General features: G+C 42.1%; 1 long non-coding RNA gene across 1 annotated transcript in view; it reads left to right on the forward strand.

The window, feature by feature from the left end:
• LOC144341123 (uncharacterized) overlaps positions 1-19920 on the forward strand; it is a 272284-nt gene that overhangs the window by 204561 nt on the left and 47803 nt on the right. The window lies entirely within an intron of this gene.

A 19920-nucleotide genomic window follows, 5' to 3' on the forward strand; every position in this document is an offset into this window, starting at 1 on the left:
AAATGTCTGGCTTTTGTGTTGGGAAAGATTTATATATGATTTCCACTCTGGTGGTAGAATCCAGTGAGGAAGTTGTCTTGGTCCATAGAATAGTTCGTTAATGTACTGTGCTGTATAGTTTCCTCCATAGAAAACCAAAATACTGATTTATTTCATGTTTTAATCTATTTCAAAGCATTTGACACTCACTTGAAATGAGAACCATCTATAATATCACTGCAAAATCTCCCTCCTGGGATGCTAAGAGCATGCGTGGCCATTCTTCTTGCCCGTTTTCTGAATTAGGGTCTCCAGAAAGAGTTTTAAGGACTCTTAGTTGAAATATAAGGTGAAAAGCAGTGACCTCTGGATTCCCCTGAATGTTGAAGAAAGAATTTTGGACAGGTTCTGTGTTTCCTATGGTACTGTGATAAGTAATCAGTACATTAGGAGCTTAAATGTAAATGTATTCTATCTTAGAGATGAGAGGTTTAAAATGGAGTCACTTGGAAAAAATGAAGACATTGGCAAGGTTGTCTAACTGGCTGCTCTGTTGGGCAATTTGTTTCATGCCTTTAGCTATCTTTAGAGACCATGGCATTCCTTATCTTGTTCCTTCTGTAACCTTCAGGGTAGGGACCCTCTTCTGCCTCAGGTGGGACCACCTCTAGCTGCCCAGTGAGCACCACATCTCGAATCCTGATTCTCACCTCCAATTCTCCCTGCCTCTCCCACTTTCACACTTGAATCACTTTCCTGACATTGCTCCCCCTGGGCAATCCTGGGAATCTCTGTACCTTCAAGATGATGAGTAACCTCAGTTCTGTCTCTCCTTTACTCCCTGCCTGCTGTGTAGCATAGCATATTCATGGGTTCTTGGGACTTGGAAGAGGACTTTAAGAGGGCCCTTCATCTGCCTACTTTATTGGTCCCTTATTTGAAAGTGATCCAAGGGAGCCCAGAGGAGAGTGAAAGGGTGGCAAAGTAGAGAGGACAGCCACTGAAAAGGGGTTAGGATTGAGCTGGTCACTGATGGAGGTGACTAAGACTCAACCTGCTTGGGGATCCTGGAGGAACCATGAGCAATCCATTTCACAACATCCCTCCTGGAGGGCTACAGTCTGGTTTAACCAGCTACTTCTAACATTCCACCAGTTTTCTCCTCACCCAAGCATCTATTCCCCTGAGCTGCTGGGGTGACTCTACAAGAAAACAAGCTAGCTGAGAGGATGAGGGCATGGCCTGGGGCAGCTCAGTCATTCAAGTAGAATGTGCAGCTGCCTGTGCTTCTGTCTCAGAAGATAAACGAGCTCAGTGCCTACTGCGGCAAGGAGCTCCCCACTCTTCCTTCCTGTGATGGGGACTTTCTCCTTCCCCAGGGAGAGCTGCTCACACATCCCTGTGTCTTTCACCCTTGTCCTATAACTGTCTCCTGCAATGAATGTCTGTTTCTATTAAATATCTCAGAATGAGAATAAAAAATGGAGATGACTGATCATTATATTCAAAGGATGTTTTGTCTTATAAGTCTCACGCTTTCCACCACAGGAAAGGTAGACAGTTTGATGCAAGAGCTAAAATGTCATCTACCTTCTATTTATCACTTGTCATATGCTGCTATAATTGTTGAAGAAATTTGCAATGCTCAGTCCTTCATGGGGCTGTAATGCATATTATGGGTTAGATTTCCACTCTTGTGAGAACATGTCAACTTTTGCTTGTTATTGCTGTTGAACATGCTACTTAGGAATAAATAAGATTGAAAGTATTTTAACATTTAGTTTAGGTGTGCTTCCACATGGTACTAAGATGCTAAGAGCAGTCAGCATCCCATCTGAAATTGAGACATTGATGATCTTTTCATCAGAATTTATTTTTCCCTCCCAACATTTCCCACTTTTTTCCTTGAGTGGGGGTGGGGGGTGGGTTTGAATTGTGATTCCAGCCAAAAGAACTCTGACTCCCAACTGAAATGTGTAGGGTTGGATAAGCTGGTGTGGACCCCTTCTCTTATTTTCAGTCCTGGCAGGATTAACCCAGGTACCTGGATCCACCACACCTGGTGCTGTCTTCCTGTGCAAGCTGCTCACAAATGTGTTTGGGTTTAACTTTTCAATCCTCTGTGGCTTCTCACTTCTATTACCTCAGGCTCTGGACACATCCTGGGTTGTTCTCTGACCCCTATCTGACTGGCATTGATATAGTTTCCACATGAGGGTCATTATTAAACCAGAGGATTTACAGTGCTCCTGGTGAGGTTTCTCACTACTTTTCTGGTGGAGAAATTCACTCCATTCCATGCCCATAAAATGGACTTACATGGGCAGTATTGATTGGGTCTGGGTCACCAGAGTCTTCCCCCACTGGTTCCTGCATCTTGAGACCTCAGTCTTGGGTATTAAACCTTCTTTGCTATTGCTCCCTTTGCTGTGGTCAAGGGTAGAGGTTAAAGGCCCAGCAACATCCATGCTATAGGACTGGCCCTTCCAAGTCTCACAACCTTTTCTCTCCTCCCAGTGTTCTTAGGTTGAGCCCCAAACACAGCTACCCATAGTCATAGCAGTCTGTCCTCTTTGTAGACCAGCTCTGATTTTCTTTCTTGGTGTGAGTGGGTTGATGAAGTATGTGGCTAGTTAGGAAAACTCCTTGTTTCATATCCTGGATACAGAATCAGAGTTTGAGTTCTGGCTTCAGGGCACAGTTGCACAGCCTATGCTGTGACAGGTCGAGCAGTTCCCCTTATGTTGCCTTCTGCAAAGGTAGATGGGATCCACTTTGGTAATGTTCTATGTGAAAGTCTTAATACCCCTGTCATACTGGTTTAAAGCCCTGCCTACAAGAGAAAAATAAGCTGCATTTTTAGCTAATTTGGATTCTTGGCATAGTATAGCATGCTTCAGTATTGGCTAGATCAAGTCTACCTCACTGGATCTTCTGGATCTGTTTTAGTGGTCACAACACTAGTACCTATGTGGTACTGAATTTTCAGATTAATAGGACTCAAAATCTACATTTCAACAGATTTTATTCTGATGGAATTTTTTCTAAACACATAATGCAGAGAAAGTGTTGAATTATCTGTTGCTGTTCCTCATCTTCTCTGTAACTCAGTGGAATGAGCTGTCTAAGCAGTCCATAGATATTTGAACCCCACGTCCAGGTCCATGGAAGATACCCTGAACCCAAATGCCTAAAAGTCCTGTACCTCTCCAAGCTTGATCTTTGGGGCCTAGGAAGAGGGGGATGTCCAAATTACTGGAGTAAGTATGTTCTGTCCACTTGTCCTCATTTTAGCCTTCGTATTTTTCTCTGATCATCAGAAAAACTCCTGTAATCTTCAGACAGTTCATTCTAGAATTTATCTCACATTTTTATCAAGTACTCTCTTTTGCCTAAATATTTCTATTTAACTTTAACCTTGTCTGCCCAATGTCTACTCCTATTTCTTTAAGGATATTAACTCTAAATTTCTTGATCATACGGTCTTGACTCAGTGAAGTTTCCTTAAAAGGATGACCTTCAGATGACTAGTGATTGTCCTGTGGTTTCCAGTAGTGGTGGTAAAGCCTTTGCATCTGTAATGGTGGGAAGGCTCAATCAGGAACATCACTGTTCTGACAGACTCCCCCAGGGTTAAAGGTGATAATGTATCTCTCTATTTCCTCCAAAGCTGTACCATCTGAGTGCTGCTGCGGAAATGTTCCCAGCAAAATCTGAATTGCGAGATGGTTGGGGATGGGAATTCCCTGTAGTTTATCTCTGGACGTCTTTGGCGCCTCTGGAGATAAAATATTTGCGGACAGGGAACAGATGTCATCTTTGGTAATACTGTGCCTTCGCTGGGCAACCAGGGTCCATCTGCGACTCGGAACTGAATTCTGAAACCTTGACAATCATGCAGTGTCACACTACTCCAGTTAACTGACCCGTAGTGCTAAACTGGGAGCGAGTGACACTTCCTGAGAAATGGCAGCTGTTGCTCATGCCTTTTATGCTATTAGCCCTTGCTGGCTTTTTCTAAGATAGTTTTCTGCTGGCAGTGGGTCCAGAGGTCCGTCCTTGGGGGTTGGTTTTGTAATAAGAGGAAAACAAACCATGCTAGGACTCTTCCTCATAATGAATTTCTTGGTCTATTTGTAAGCTGTAGCTTCTGACAGGAAGAAGCACCGTTGGTCAGCAGAGCTGCAAGGAGATGTGAAACTCCTCACCTGTCATACTGAGAAATGGTATCGAATGTGTTGAGCTCCCTGGTCAGCTTTGGAAGTCTGAGGACTTGGGTATCTTCCTTTGGCAGTGAAGCTAGTGAGAATTCAAGGTGTGAACTGTTCATGGTCCTCGAGGAGAAGAGCCCATGTGAGTCCAGAGTGGTCTGATTGATAGCTACCGAAAAGGTGAGGTCAATTCAACCAGGACAGATTTGCAGAAGTGGTATCAAATTGCTAATTATCAAAGGATGTGAACAGACCCTCCTAAGAAGAGATTTATGTGGCCAACAAACATGAAAAATCACTGATCATTACAGAAATACAAATCAAAACCACAATGAGATACCATCTTACACTAATCAGTGGTAATTATTAAAAAGTCAGGAAACAATACATGCTGGTGAGGCTGTGGAGAAATAGACACACTTTTACACTGTTGATGGCAGTGTAAATTAGTTCAACCATTGTGGAAGACAGTGTGGCGATTCCTTAAGGATCTAGAACCAGAAATACCATTTGATCCAGCAATCCCATTACTGAGTATATGGCCAAAGGATTATAAATCATGCTACTATAAAGATATATGCGTATGTATATTTATTTGCAGTGCTGTTTACAATAGCAAAGACTTAGACCAACCCAAATGTCCATCAATTATACACTGGATAAAGAAAATGGCACATACATACCATGGAATACTATGCAGCCATAAAAAAATGAGCTATCCTTTGCAGGCCCATGGATGAAGCTGGAAGCCATCATTGGCAAACTAACACAGGAACAGAAAACCAAACACGACATGTTCTTCTCATAAGTGGGAGTTGAACAATGAGAACACAGGGACACAGGGAGGGGAACAATACACACTGGGACCTGTCGGGGAGTGGGAGGAAAGGGGAGAGAGAGCATTAGGACAAATACCTAATGCATGTGGGGTTTAAAAGCTAGATGATGGGTTGTGTGCAGCAAACCACCATGGCACATGTATACCTATGTAACCTGCACATTCTGCACATGTATCCTGGAAGTTAAATTTTTTTTAAAGTTGCTAGTTACCTCTGGGAACAGATTTTTGAACTTTTTGAACTTGTACTTTCATGTTTGATGTGCTCATTTTTTTTCCTTCCTCAGACGACACTTCTGTAAGTCTGAAAGAGCCAGGCTATACCAATTAAAATATGCCCAGACTCAATCATGACAGCTCACCAGTGAGGAGCACTGCAACTTAGATGCTTCTAGTTTTTCTTGATGATGATGATGATGATGACTGCTGGTGTCTCATTAGCTGACCAACAGAGCAGGTTAATCTCCTTCCCCTTCTGGTTTCCATCATTGCTTGTCTCATGATCCTTAATTATATCACTGTTGACTGGTCACCTTGCTGATGTGCCACACTGAGAGTTTTTTCTTGGCTTAGGGTGGAGAAAGTCTTCCAGTAACAACTAGGAAGGTTTCGGCCACCCTACTTTGCTCTATGAAATCATTCAGTACAAGACAAGAGTTATTTTTCTATTTAAAGGTGAAGTAGTGCAGGTTTGGGTTCCTTTAGCAGGAAGATACAGCAAGGAGCTCATTTGCAATCCCTACACATCAACATCCCCAGATGGGTCTCCTGAAACACTCATGGTCAGGTGAGCAATGCTCAATACCTGGCTCAATGGCAGTCTCTCAGTTACTATGGGAAAAACCCAAGTTTAGAAGACACTCAACCGATTGTGTCACTTAAAGGTTATAAAATTAAAGGAGCCTGTCTGCCTAAAACAGATTTCTGAAAATCCCAGACAGGAATGTGTGGGAACAGATCCGGGTTAGCCTCCAATAGAACATAGCTGTTCTTCCCAATTTCCTCTAGTCACAGGGCAGCTGAGGATTCAAGGCTCAGATAACAGGGGTGCGCTGGGAGCAATCAAATGACATCTTGTTTTAGCTCATGAGATCTTAGAGTTCACACTCTGACTCTCCTGGCATATGACATTGGCTGTTGGTCCCCAATTTAGAACTCATAAATCTTGAATATGGTCCAGTCACTAAAAAGGGCTCTAGTAAAATATACCCCTTTGGTTCTGACCTCTCACTGCCTGTTTAGGTTGTTGAATGAGCACTTTATTGGCTGCTTAACAGCTCAAGAGGACAACTTCACACTAGTGATAAATGTCATTCTTGCTTGTCATGAGGAGGTAACTGTTTTCCTTCACCTGGTTTTCTTTTCTGCTAATTAGCATTGAAGGTACTTTTGGTGACATGACTACAATCTTAGATGGACCCTCCACTAAATACTATATGGAGAATTGTATGCTTTAACTTCCAGGTTAGTAGTCTGCTCATTCTTGGAATTCTTCCTTGGATGAGGCAGATAATGACTAGTCTCACATCAGGCTAATGTGAACCTTCTCACAGACGTCACAAAGATCATCTACACTGGAAGACCCAAGTTTATTGCAGATGTTAGTGCTGTGGTGGAGATCCAAGAATGCTGTCAGGATTTGGAGAGGTTGGGGGATCTTCAAGCTTTAAAGGTCCAGGCTTTGTAATCACTGATATTTTCTTTAGATATGTTGTTATAGCAAGCTGTCTTTGTATACTTAAACAAATCTTACAATGCTTATAGGCCTGCTACTTCCCCTTAGTTTACAGAGCCCTTGACCCACAAAGGATAGTACATCAGGATCATACCCTGTAACACTTGTGCCTCTTGCAAAATGGCTACGAAGATCATCTGGATACTTTGAAACACTGCAAATGGAAAGCGTGACTGTGGTCTGGAGTGGGGACCTAGAATGATGTGACAAAGGAAGTTTTCCCATCTTGAAAAGCCTGTGTTCCAGAGAGTTATGATGCGAAGTGGGAACAGATGAACATAATTGTATCCTCTCCAGACCCTTGACCTGAAATTGAGAATACTTGGGGGTTAAGAAAGTACTAACACTGGTGCCAGGGGAGGGAGCAAGGCTTTGTATGCTGTTGTATGAAAACTGTCCACTATACTCCAGAAGGTTTATACTTTTTTTTTCCTTTACATGTGTCCTGAGGGGTACAGCTTATTCCTTGTTGATGCATGGCCAGATGCATGCTACTTGATGTGGATGTATCATTGAATTCCTTAAATCTGTTGAACCAAGGACACTTCTTTGGTTCTACTAGCTGCATCAGCAGCCTTGCAAGGTATTTGTCGGGGGAATGAAGGAATGGGTGTATACAGACTTACCTTAGGGTTCTATCTTTGTTCTGATACATCCATCTTGGCATCTTTGCATCTCAACAGCTCTAATCCTGTGGTTGAGGCACAGGTCATCATGGGTGTTAAACCTACAGGGATGACCACTGCACTGAGAAAGTTTTTTCTTGGCTTTTTTTTGATGGCTACTGGGGAAAAAACTTGGAGGGACATGGCCTGTCTCTCATAGCTCTCTGCTTATGGTTACCTGGTGTTACTGGGCACTGCCTGACATCTCTGCTGAGCCATGGTGAATTTCTTTGGCTTGACTCCTGGTGAAACTCCTCATGGAGTTTGTTTCCACTTCAGGCCTTGTTTGGCTGGTGCTTCTCAGAGAATAGGGATTTTGTTTTAGTGTCTTGGAAATTTGGCAATCACCATGAATGAGGCTGTCTGCTTCTAGCCTGAGTTATCCTTCAAATCTGAAAATGTGTCAATGAAATGCAGCCTACTGCAACAATTTTGGAGTTGTTTCTTTTCATTTTCTTAAGTGATGTCTAGAAGAATTTGCAACTTTTCTGTGTAAAGGAAGAGAAGAGGCTTTGGCCAGTACTGGTGCTGGAAGGATTAAATTACAGAATCACCATTACAGAGTTAACCTGTAAACATCCCATATCTTCTAGAGAAAGGTTAGCTAAGCTGTCTTTCAGGCATTAACACAAATAACTTTGGAATTTAAATTAATGAAGAGTTTATTATATCGTTGTAATTAGAAATGCAAAAATGTGCCTCAATTTATTTGTGACATAAGGAGTCTGGCACTTACATCTTGACCATGCCAGTGAAAGAAGAGTTAAGAGTCCTCTCCTTCTCAATATGAAGGGAAATTATGGTGTTTTAGTTTGGACTTCCTGAATTCCAAACCCAAGTGCTATATACTTGAGGTAGATGATACTGTGGAAATGATCCCAGAAACCCAGAGAATGAAATGGTGAGAGACAGGGTGAAGACAGCAACCAGAGGTGGGCAGAGCACTGAGCTGATGACAGCTAGGCTGTGCGTGGCTCAGTCCCTCTGGGAATGCTGGACAGAACCACATCAAATGCATCTCAGAATGCCCTAGCTAGAAACAGCTGTTCCATGACTCACTCTCCAGCTTGGTCCATCCTGTTGATGAAGATTAATCTCTGCACACTGAAATGTCCCCTTGTGCCCAAGGCTGAGCTGCCTTGGTTGAATTTGGAGAAAGCTCTAGGGTCTTCACCTTGAGGAAAGGTCATAGGAAAGTTTTCTGGTGGGATAGGACTAAACCTGATGCCATTCTGCACAGCTGTGCAGATAACGCAGAGGTCACAAAGATGTCACTGAGCTCCCCAGCCTCTGCCGCACCTGCCTACACATTCCAAAAGATTCCCAATACTCCTGGGTTTTCCTTTAAGTAGGAAAGGGACATAATTAGTCATCCTACAGTATGATTTTTCATGTTACCTAGCTGAATACTGACATCCATCCTCTTGTGAAGGGTTTTTACCTTGTGTTAAGCCCTGTGGATTGTAACAAAGGCTGGCTTTGGGATGTGACATCTTTAGAAACATCCAAGACTGCATCAAAGCAAAGAGGTATGTTTGGAACAATGGTCCTGCATTCACTGCAGTGTCTAACCCTTGGTCCAGGTTGTTTTAGACACAAAGGTTGAGGTCGTTTTAGAAGGAACAAGGAGAGGGGTTCCAAGGCTACTTTGCTTTTACTTTCCAGCAAGTATTTATGGGTTTTGTGTAATCTGCATTCTGCAAAATCCTCAGTCACAGCCAGGATGTCCCTTGACTTGTCTGCCTGATACTCTTACTGCTTATGTTTTGTCAGGGGTTCTTCCCTTCCCTGGGTATCTGACATGGTCCAAGTGAGGTTCTTACCCTCTGGATGTTGCAGAAAGAGGCTTTGGTTCTGATTTCTCTCTAGATATGTCTGCAGGGTGTGGTTACAAGGGCAGTGTTCATGTGAGCCTGGCCTCACAGATTTCCACCCAAGACTCACATGGGTTGTCAAATCTCTGGTTCTTTAAGTTACTGCAGGGTCATTTCTCAGGGGCTGTCTTCAAGGTAAGTAGATGGAGTCTCTTAAAGTGGCAGATCCTTCAGATGATAACGCCGTTCATCTTTTGATTTCCTATTGGTTGTGGTAGTTTGAGAATGAGGACACAAGTGTTTCTGATTCACAAGTACAGGGTAGGGATTTAACCCTGAGCCCAAATTCCTAAAGTCCCGATGACCCTCCACCCTGCTCTGAAGGGCCCCTAGGAAGAATGTGGTTGAGAAATTGAAATGCAGACACTTGTGCCTTTTTGATTACTTTGCCATTTCTTCTGCAATTACAGAGGCAGTAGGAATGCCAATCCTTAGGAAAAGTGCTTTTTATCTTCCATGTTATAGTCATCCTTCTCCCTGAATGCTGAGGTTCAAAGATCCTCTGGCCTGACCCTGGGTTCCTCCCTGGTTGACCCATAGTCAAGCCCCTCATGGAGTCTCTCACTGGAATCCCCCCAGCCATAGGATGTGTGCAGCAGCTCTGAGTGGCTCTCATGAATCCCACGCATGTATCAGGCAATGCTCTCGGGTACTCTCCTGTGGGGCTGTGATTCTGATGGCTATGATTGATATGTTCCCGTAAGAGCACCACTGAGTCCAACCAGGCAATCACTCTCCTGCAGTGTCGAATTTATGCCTGCTGTGCTGGGCTTGAATTTTTATCTAGGCTGAGAAATGTCTGAGCCAGCACACTAAAGGACACTGTGACAGAATCAGCTATCATGCTTCCTTGTGTGAAGTTACCATAATACAATGGATAGATTGTAAAATACCTTGTCTATTCAGTCACCAGAAGAAACGTGTTGCTATCTCATAAGATCCAGGTGAGGCCTGGGGCTAAGGCTGATGGAGCTTCCTTAGAGTCCTCAGAGTTGCCCAGTGTCCAGTGAGCAGCTCTGCAGTAACAGGTACATCTTTGGGTTTCATCCTGAACATTCTTCTGCCTTCAGGCTGCTTTATCCAAGGAGGTTAATTCCACAGCTGGAGCAAGGAAAGTTTTCAGCAGCCCGGATTCGGACTGGGTCTTCTCTGGGGACAACTCGGTTCAGGCTCCCTGCACTATGATGTCTGTATCCAACCCACCCTCCAGCCTGAAAGTCTGTCAGATGAGGGTAAAGTTTGGGAATGTGTAAAGAACTGAAAACCAAACCTTGCCATTCTGGCCAGAAAAAAAAAAAATGCTTGGTCAGTTTTAGTAGGGCTGGTAAACGGGTCCTATTCCTCCAGCATGAGCTCTGCTTGCAGGGCCATCTAAAGTTAAGGAGCTCTAAGGGCATGTGATATCCTCTGGCTACTTCATAGTCCCTAGAGAGGAAGATACTCCTCCCTCATGTCTGGAAACTGAAGTGTTCCGTTGAGTATATGCCCCACATCTGCATAGAGCTCTTCTTTGACTGTCTTCTCTGGAATGTTCAGCAGAGCCTGAATTCTACTGAATCCGTGTTTACCTTGAAGCAAGCAGGGAGTTTCTTGTGATGACAGATTTAAATCTGCTGTGGCAGTTCCTCAAGTCAGTAGTAGGAGTAATATTTTAGAAACTAACCCAGAGGAGATAGACTAAATGCAGAATACGTGGTTCTAGAAGCTTGAGCTTTGCTTTTCTGGTGCCTTCATATCCACAGAAGCTTGTTGTCTCAGGGAGTCTGGGGATGGTGCTCATTAAGGCAACATAAGCACGTCTCTTTGGGTAAGGAAAAGCTCAGTAGTCTCTGATGCAAGGGGGCCTGATTTGAAATTATTCCCATCCTTGTGTTGTCTAAATGTTAGGGCTGCCTGGCTCCTTGAGGTGCAAGCATCAGCCAGATTTGTCTTCTGTGATCTGGAAGCAACTGCTGGTTTTTGTTTTCCAAGTCTGGAACCTTTTTAAACCTTTACTTGCAGATAGCTTTTTTGAGAGGAGGTGATTGAGGCACCAAATAATGTCTCCATAAAAAGGGAAAGTGGAGAGGTTTAAGTGTTGTCTGTGAGAAAGACTTGCTGGTTACCAGTCCTCCATGAGAAAGGGTCTGCCTCTCCTGGTGCTACACTGACCTGCAGCTCATGAGGAGCACGGACCTCATGGTTCACCTTGAAATGTGATCATCTCCTAGTCCTAGCCTCTCTGATGTAGAAGTGAGAATCCCTCCTGCTGTTTTAGTCCACTTGGTTGTCAAGACAGGGTGATATTTTGAGAAATGCTACCATTTTTTATATTGTCTGGAATAACTGGTATCTTTTGACTAATGCAATCTAGTGAAGTTATTCCAACCACAGAATTTTTTTTTTAGTGGGGGAATGGTTTTTGAAATTATATATTGAGTTTCTTCCATAGAAAACTGAAATAATCAGGATCTATTTTTCTCCTGTAAAATGTAAGATGTATTCTTCATGGCATTTTTGCATGTTTATTTCAAATACAAAATTATGTGAATGCATTTAATGTATAAAACATGTTTACTGGGATGCTAGGAGAATGACACCAATTTTATTGCCTTCAAATTTTTCCTGATGAGTTTTCTCAGGGAAGGATGAGTTATGAGTACTTAAATAGAACAGAAATATCCATCACTTATTCTGGTTACTTTCAAAGTAGGTTATAAAATAAGTATCTGGACAGGACTTGCATCAACTTCCTGTTTCTGTGGTAACAAATGAGCACCAAGTTACGTGCTTAAATCAGAGTGGTGGAGATCCAAAGATAGAAATTGATTTCACTTAGACAAATAAAGGTGTAGTCATAGTTGGATCTTATCTGGCTTTCTAATGGACAGACTGTTTCCTTGACTCTTCCCCACCTTTCAGCAGCCCTTGATTCTTGGCTTTTGGCTCCATTTTTGGCTTCAGAAGCTGGGACATCCCCATCAGCTTCAGAGCTGCTGAGTCTTGAAATCAGATTCTCATTCTGCTGCTTCCTCCATCTTCTGCTTTCTCAGTTGAATCACCTTTGGATGACAAAGGACCTCCTGTGTAATACAGGAATAGTTCTGCATCTTAGCTGATTAGTAAGGTTCATTCCATCTGTCCCCTGATTTCCCGCTTGTCATGGCTCAAAACATGTTCACAGCTTCTAGGACTACTAGAATATGGAAATCTTAAGAGTTCATGAATCTGTGGCGTTCAATGCCTTATTTGGAAATGGGCTGAGGAAATACAGAGGAGGAGGGATGTGGAACCGAGGACAGGGAGAGAGCAGCCATTAGAAGGGGGTAGGATTGAGTTCATACTTTGTGGAGGTGACTGAGGCCCAATCCTGCTGGGGACCTTTGAGCCAAGAATAATGCAACTCCAAATGTCCTTCTGGGGTGATATTCTCGTCATTGACCATCAACCTTACTAGTCATTTTTTCCCGTACCCCAAGGCATGAATTTTTTTGCTCAGCCAAAATATGGCTCTGCATAAAAGCAAGTGGACCTAGAGGGTGAATAGGCAACCTACAGAACGGAGAAAATTTTTGCAATCTACTCATCTGACAAAGGGCTAATATCTAGAACCTATAAAGAACTCAATCAAATTTACAAGAAAAAAACAACCCCATCAAAAAGTGGGCCAAGGATATGAACAGACACTTCTCAAAAGAAGACATTCATACAGCCAATAGACACATGAAAAAATGCTCATCGTCACTCTCCATCAGAAAAATGCAAATCGAAACCACAATGAGATACCATCTCACACCAGTTAGAATGGCAATCATTAAAAAATCAGGAAACAGGTGCTGGAGAGGATGTGGAGAAATAGGAACACTCTTACACTATTGGTGGGACTGTAAACTAGTTCAACCATTGTGGAAAACAGTGTGGCGATTCCTCAAGGATCTAGAACTAGAAATACCATTTGACCCAGCCATCCCATTACTGGGGATATAACCAAAGGATTATAAGTCATGCTGCTATAAAGACACATGCACACATGTTTATTGTGGCACTATTCACAATAGCAAAGGCTTGGAATCAACCCAAATGTCCATCAGTGACAGACAGGATTAAGAAAATGTGGCACATATGCACCATAGAATACTATGCAGCCATAAAAAAGGATGAATTCATGTCCTTTGTAGGGACATGGATGCAGCTGGAAACCATCATTCTCAGCAAACTATCACAAGGACAAAAAATCAAACACCGCATGTTCTCACTCATGGGTGGGAATTGAACAATGAGATCACTTGGACACGGGAAGGGGGAACATCACACACCGGGTCCTATTGTGGGGAGAGGGAAGCAGGGGAGGGGGTAGCATTAGGAGATATACCTAATGTAAATGACAAGTTAATGGGTGCAACACACCAACATGGCACATGTATACATATGTAACAAACCTGCACGTTGTGCACATGTACCCTAGAATTTAAAGTATAAAAAAAAATAGAGAAAAGTTAACCAGATAACCAACAAAATGATTCCTTAAATACATTTTTATAATAAAAAAATATATATGGCTTGGGGCAGCCCAATCATTCAAGAAGCCAATGCCTGGGTCTCCCTCTCAGATGGACAGGCTCTCTTCCCTACTCCATTTTCCTGGGACGGGGGCTTTTTCCCCCGCTGGAAAATATTTTCTTTCTGAGCTGGAAGAGATTCTTTACACACCCCTGTATTTCATTTACCCTTACCATCTCTCCCTCCCACAGGATAAGAAAAATCTGAGAATAAAAAAATCAACTCATTCTTTAAATATAGCTGAAGTTCATTTAAGTTTCATTTTTCTCTCACACAAAGGGAGATTGTGTCTTTAAAGATCTAAAATTAGTGTTCCTTTGAATGTCAGGTCTCTCATGTCATGAGTTAAATTGTAGAGAAAATGTGCAAATTTCATTCCTTCAAGGGGATGTAGTAGAGGTTAGGGTGTGTTAGTACTCCATACACATGTGAGTACTATGTCAACCATTGCTTTTTTATTGCTATATACCATCTCTTGCTGTAACTTTTTTTTCTTAATTTTTTATTATACTTTAAGTTCTAGGGTACCTATGCAGAACATGCAGGTTTGTTACATAGGTATACACGTGCCATGGTGGTTTGCTGCACTCATCAACCTGTCACCTGTATTAGGTATTTCTCCTAATGCTATCCCTCCCCTAGTCCTCCACCCCCTGACAGGCCTCGGTGTGTGATGCTCCCCTCCCTGTGTCCATGTGTTCTCATTGTTGAGCTCCCACTTATAAGTGAGAACGTGCAGTGTTTGGTTTTCTGTTCTTGTGTTAGTTTGCTGAGAATGATGATTTTCAGCTTATGTCCCTGCGAAGGACATATAGTTTTGTTACAATATTGTTTGTTTTTTGAGCTTTTATGGACACAATCATTTGTTCTTGAGCAAATGGTGCTTTCTGTTGAAGAATTTATTCCTTTCTCTAGCACTCCATGTCTTTTCTGCTGACTTGAATTCTAGTAACTCTAGCCAGTGTGACTGCCTTTCTATTAAAGTTCTTAGGATTGAAGGAGAAGAAAGGAAGAATGAGATTGTTGAAAACCTTTCCTCCACGTGCAGTCACTAACAGGACTAACCCGTGTGCCTGGGTCAACCAGACACAGAATATTTGTTTTGATTTCATATTCTTACATCCTCTTGCCAGTGTCCTCACTATATCTTTGAGGACATCGACCTGAGCTCATTCACCTCTAGTGAAAGCTGCTGCCCAAGGGTATTTGGCTTTGACATTGCCCACTTTCTTGTATAGTGTTTGGATCTCATTATCCCAGCTGGACACAGCCTGGGTTATCCTTCGAGTCTTCTCTGCATGACTCTCCTATTCCCTGTTTGTGCCTATGGAAGTGCTTCCTAAGCCAGAGTATTTGGAATGGTCCAGGTAGTGTTGCTCAACCTTACTGCTGTGGGGGTCATTGCCTCTATTTTACCTTCAAGGAAACCCCACTGGATATAGATTATTTGGGCAGTATTTATTGGGGGTCTGGGCTGTTGTGGTTCTTCTAAGCACCCACATCCATGGGTCTCAAGTGGTCAATCTTCTCTGCCTTGGGTTCCTTTTGTTATGATCAACAGTTTAAGGAATCGGCATCGTCACTGCTGTGCAGGGCTAGCCCTCTTATAGATTCTACCTCTGATAGACAAACTCTTCCCCTCTGCCCTAGTGGCCTCTTAGGTTCAGTTCCATACATGGTTGCCTGGAGGTCAAGCCCCAGGTGCCACTGTCTTTGTGGAGTCACACTGATTTTCGTTGTTGGAGTGAGTTCCGTGGTGAAACTGTGGAATTGATCCACTAGGAAACCTTGCTTAATACTGTATCTTATGGGTATAAGGTCTGTAGCCTTCTGACAAGTCACACTGCAGGTAGGTATGACAGGCATCCTATTTCATTCTTTTCTTTCTGGGTGGCTTCCTCTTGTGCTGCCTTAAGTTTGAGTTCTGTTTGGAGTTTATTCTCTAAGTTTTCACATTGTAGTTGTTCTGCATTCAGGGTCTTCCTAGAACTGAAAAGCTAGGTATGAGCATGTCCTGACCCTGTGAGCCATCTAGCATGATTCCAGATTTACTAGATGGGAGTTCAGCACTGGATATTTCAAGTCTGTGTTTAGTCCTCATGAAAGCCAATTGTCTTAATGTCCTAAATTCTCCATTGAATCTGGATTAAAATTTGCATTCTATTAGACACAATATTTTAGTTTTGAGAATTGTCTAATGTAGAGATGAACTTTTCTGTTACCTAGTTCTATTCCCTATGATGTCTTCTGTGACTAGGATTACGGGATGTGCTGTCTGAGCAGGGTCCACAGACATTCGAACCACTTATCCAGGGCCATGGAATGTACCTTAAATTCACATGCTAAGAGTCTTATGCTTCTCCTCTCCATGCATTCAGGGAACCCAGGAGGATGAAAATAGTTGACTAAAATGAATGTTTTGTCTCTTTGCCCTTTAAGATTGACTTTTCCTAATGCTTTCAGGTATTAGGAAATCTGCATTTGATATCTAACCACATTTTGTCCCATATATTATTACCCACTACTATGTTACATGCTGAATATTTGTTTTGATTTCATATCCTTACATTGTCTTGGTAATGTCCTCACTATTTTTGAGGACATGAACCATGTATTTAATATTATTTGATAATTGTCTTCAATTATTATAGCTTCAGTTTTCTTAGATTGTTCCCTTGACGTGACATTCTCTATTGTATGAGTTCATGCTGTGGCTGTTCTACCTAAGCATAAATATGCATGGTCGGCACTTGAGAAATATTTCAATATTTGAAATATTTTTACAGGTGGCATCCATCTCAGCTGAAGAACTTTTGTATTTAACTTGATTTGCTCTTATAGCTATGATGTCTCAGGTGCTGGTCCTTAAATTTTCTCCATAGAAGAAGTTTAAATGTTGAAGTTAAGGTTGGACTTTCCCTGTAGGTTTTTCTTACAGATGTACGTGGTACCAGTAGAAATATGATTTATCAGAAGGCTGGAATTCCGTGCTTACTATGCGTGACACTGTACTTCCCCTTGATATCCAGTGCCCACCTGGGATTTACTGATCTGCCCAAAGCCCTGAGCAAGAGATTTTATGGGATTGAAAAGCAACTGTTGGTTACACTTTCTAGACATTAGTCCTCTTTGCTTTGTTTTTGGAGATGTTCAAATAATCTTTGGAGATTGAGCTTTGTTTCTACATACCAACCTATGTATCAAAGGGGAATCCCCTCAAGCGCAACCACTCCTTTAGCGATAAGTCTAAATGACTTACCACATATTGCCCTTCTGTAGATACCTTCTGTCACCTATGGTTGTACTTACAACTGATTTTGAAAAACATTGCCATCATGACCATTGTCCTTGTTAGGAATTTCTATCAGTGTATGGAGAATGTCAACTCTAGATGTGGGTTGGTGGCCATGAGAAGCTGTGTGTTTATAGGATTCTTTTTTGTTAAGAAATGGTTATAGAATTGACTAGTAGTCAGTAAATTCTCTTTGCAGGAAAAGTGAAAAGTCTTTGTGAAAAGTCTGTCTGTCTTCCATATAAGCCAACAATCCTGGCCTGAAGAAATGAGGGTTATCTCTCTCATCCCTACTAAAAGTAATACTCATATTAGACACTGGTATGACCTTCAATACTGACATGTCTAACAAAGGGATGTGCAGGAACGTCGTGTGTTCTGCAGTGGATTTCTCCTTCAACTGCTTTGTTGCTGATCTTCCCTGTGCTGCCTGATCCAGGACAGTCTACAGTGGTAGCTGATCTAGGGAGCAGGCTGTAGAGATAAGCCATAATTATAAGCCAGCATTCCAGTGATAATTCTCTTGGGAGAGGTTGTTTCTGAGGTCTTGGAGGCTTGATGTTACAGGTGGAAAACAGTAGAGTCAACCTTCGGTTTCCATAGGGGACTGGTTCCAGGATTACAGGCTGATATCAAATCAGTGGATGCTCTAGTCCCTTATGTAAAGTGTCATAGTATTTGTGTATAGTCTATGCATATCCTGTTGTATACTTAAACTCATCTCTAGATTATAATACCTACTAAATGTAAATGCTTTGTATGTAGTTATACTGTAGTATTTAGGAAATGACAAGGAAAAAAGTTTGCTTGCATGTGGTTAGTACAGATGTAAGTATCCAAGGTCTGACTCCGTAGTGTACGTATCAGCACCAACATAGCATTTTCTTTAACACTTAGACTGCTTTTATTTAGTGACTTGGATGTGTGTGTTAAAACTCACCAAAACTTTGGTTCTTCTCTCCTAACTATTGCATCATGATGATGATGAATACTGTATGATGCCTACAGTCACCATGTTTTGTGGTAAAGTGATGTATGGCACTGTAGTAAGCCGTAAGACAGTAGTCTAACTGGAACTCTGGCATGACAGGGACCATCTATATCTGAAGAAACAGGTTCCAGTTGCAGATTCTGGTGGTTTATACGAGGCTCAATGATACTGTCCATTTGCATGGAATATCTTTTTCCATCCCTTTAAGTTTATGTGAGTCCTAGGTGTTAGGTGAGTCTCTTGAAGGCAAAAGATACTTGGTGAACTACCTATTGTCATTCTGTATCTCTTAAGTGAATCATTTAGATCATTTACACTCAGTGTTTTGAGATATGAGGTACTATTCTATTCATCGTGCTAGTTGTTGCCTGAATACTTTTTTTGTGTTACTGTTTTTTATAGGCTCTGTGAGATGTGTGCTTTAAAAAGGTTCTGTTCTGGTGTATTTCAAGGTTTTGTTGTTTCAAGATTTAGAGCTCCTATAGCAGTTCAATTTAGCTGGCGTGGTGATGGTGAATTCTCTCAGCATTTGTTTGTCTGAAAAAGACTTTATCTTTCATTTATGAAGCTTAGTTTTGCTGGATACAAAATTCTTGTCTAATAATTTTTAAGGATGCTAAAGATAAGACCCCCCCCAGTCTTTTAGCTTGTAGGGTTTCTGCTGAGAAATCTGTTAATCTGATAGGTTTTCCTTTATAGGTTACGTGATGCTTTTGCCTCACAGCTCTTAAGATTCTTTTGTCTTGGCTTCAGATAGCCTGATGACTATGCGCCTAAGTAATGTTTTTGTGATGAATTTCCTGAGCATTCTTTGAGCTGCTTGTGTTTGGACATCCAGCTCTCTAGCAAGGTCAGTGAAGTTTTCCTTGATTGTTTCCTCATAAGTTTTCCAAACTTGTATTTCTCTCCTTCCTCAGGAACACCAATTATTCTTAGGTTGGTTGTTTAACATAATCCCAAGCTTCTTGGAGGCTTTCTTTTTTGTTTTTGTCAGATTGCATTAGTTCAAAAGCCTTGTCTTCAAGCTCTGAAATTCTTTCTTCTACTTTGTTCATTTCTGTTGTTGAAACTTCCAAGCATAATTTGCAATTAAGAGTGTCTAGCTTTCTCCAGATGTTTTTTGTCCATATCCTATATTTTTAACATTTTTAAGTTTTCATCTTTCTCTGGTGCCTCCTTGAGTAGCTTAATCAAGCTTCTGAATTATTTTTCTGACAACTAAGATTTTTTCTTGGTTTAGATCCATTGCTGATGAGCTAGTATGATCTTTTGGGGGTGTTAAACTTGCTTTGTCATATTACCAGAATTGCTTTTCTGCTTCCTTCTCATTTGGGTAGACTATGTCAGAGGGAAGATTCTGGGGCTCAAGGCTGCTGTTCAGATTCTTTTGTCCCACAGGGTGCTCCCTTGATGTGGTGCTCTTCCCTTTCCCCTGGGGGTGGGGCTTCCTGAGAGCCAAACTGCAGTGATTGTTATTGCTATTGCTCTTCTGGGTCTAGCCACCCAGTGGAGCTACCAGGCTCTGGGCTGGTACTGAAGAGTGTCTGCAAAGAGCGCTGTGATGTGATCTGTCTTCAGGTCTCTCAGCCATGGATACCAGAACCTGCAGCAGTGAAGGGAGGAAGCAGGGGAGTGAAATGGACGCTGTGGGAGTTCTTGGTGGTAGTTGAGTGTGCTGGTTTTCTTGAATGCTGGTTATGCTAGCAGTGAAGTTGTCATGTGGACAGACTCAGAACCTCTGGTTAGCCAGGATGTTACAGGTGGTAAAAGCAGCAGTTTTCTCCTTTCTTGGAGTA

This window comes from Macaca mulatta, chromosome 5, assembly GCF_049350105.2.
Source record: "Macaca mulatta isolate MMU2019108-1 chromosome 5, T2T-MMU8v2.0, whole genome shotgun sequence".
Classification (NCBI taxonomy): domain Eukaryota; kingdom Metazoa; phylum Chordata; class Mammalia; order Primates; family Cercopithecidae; genus Macaca; species Macaca mulatta.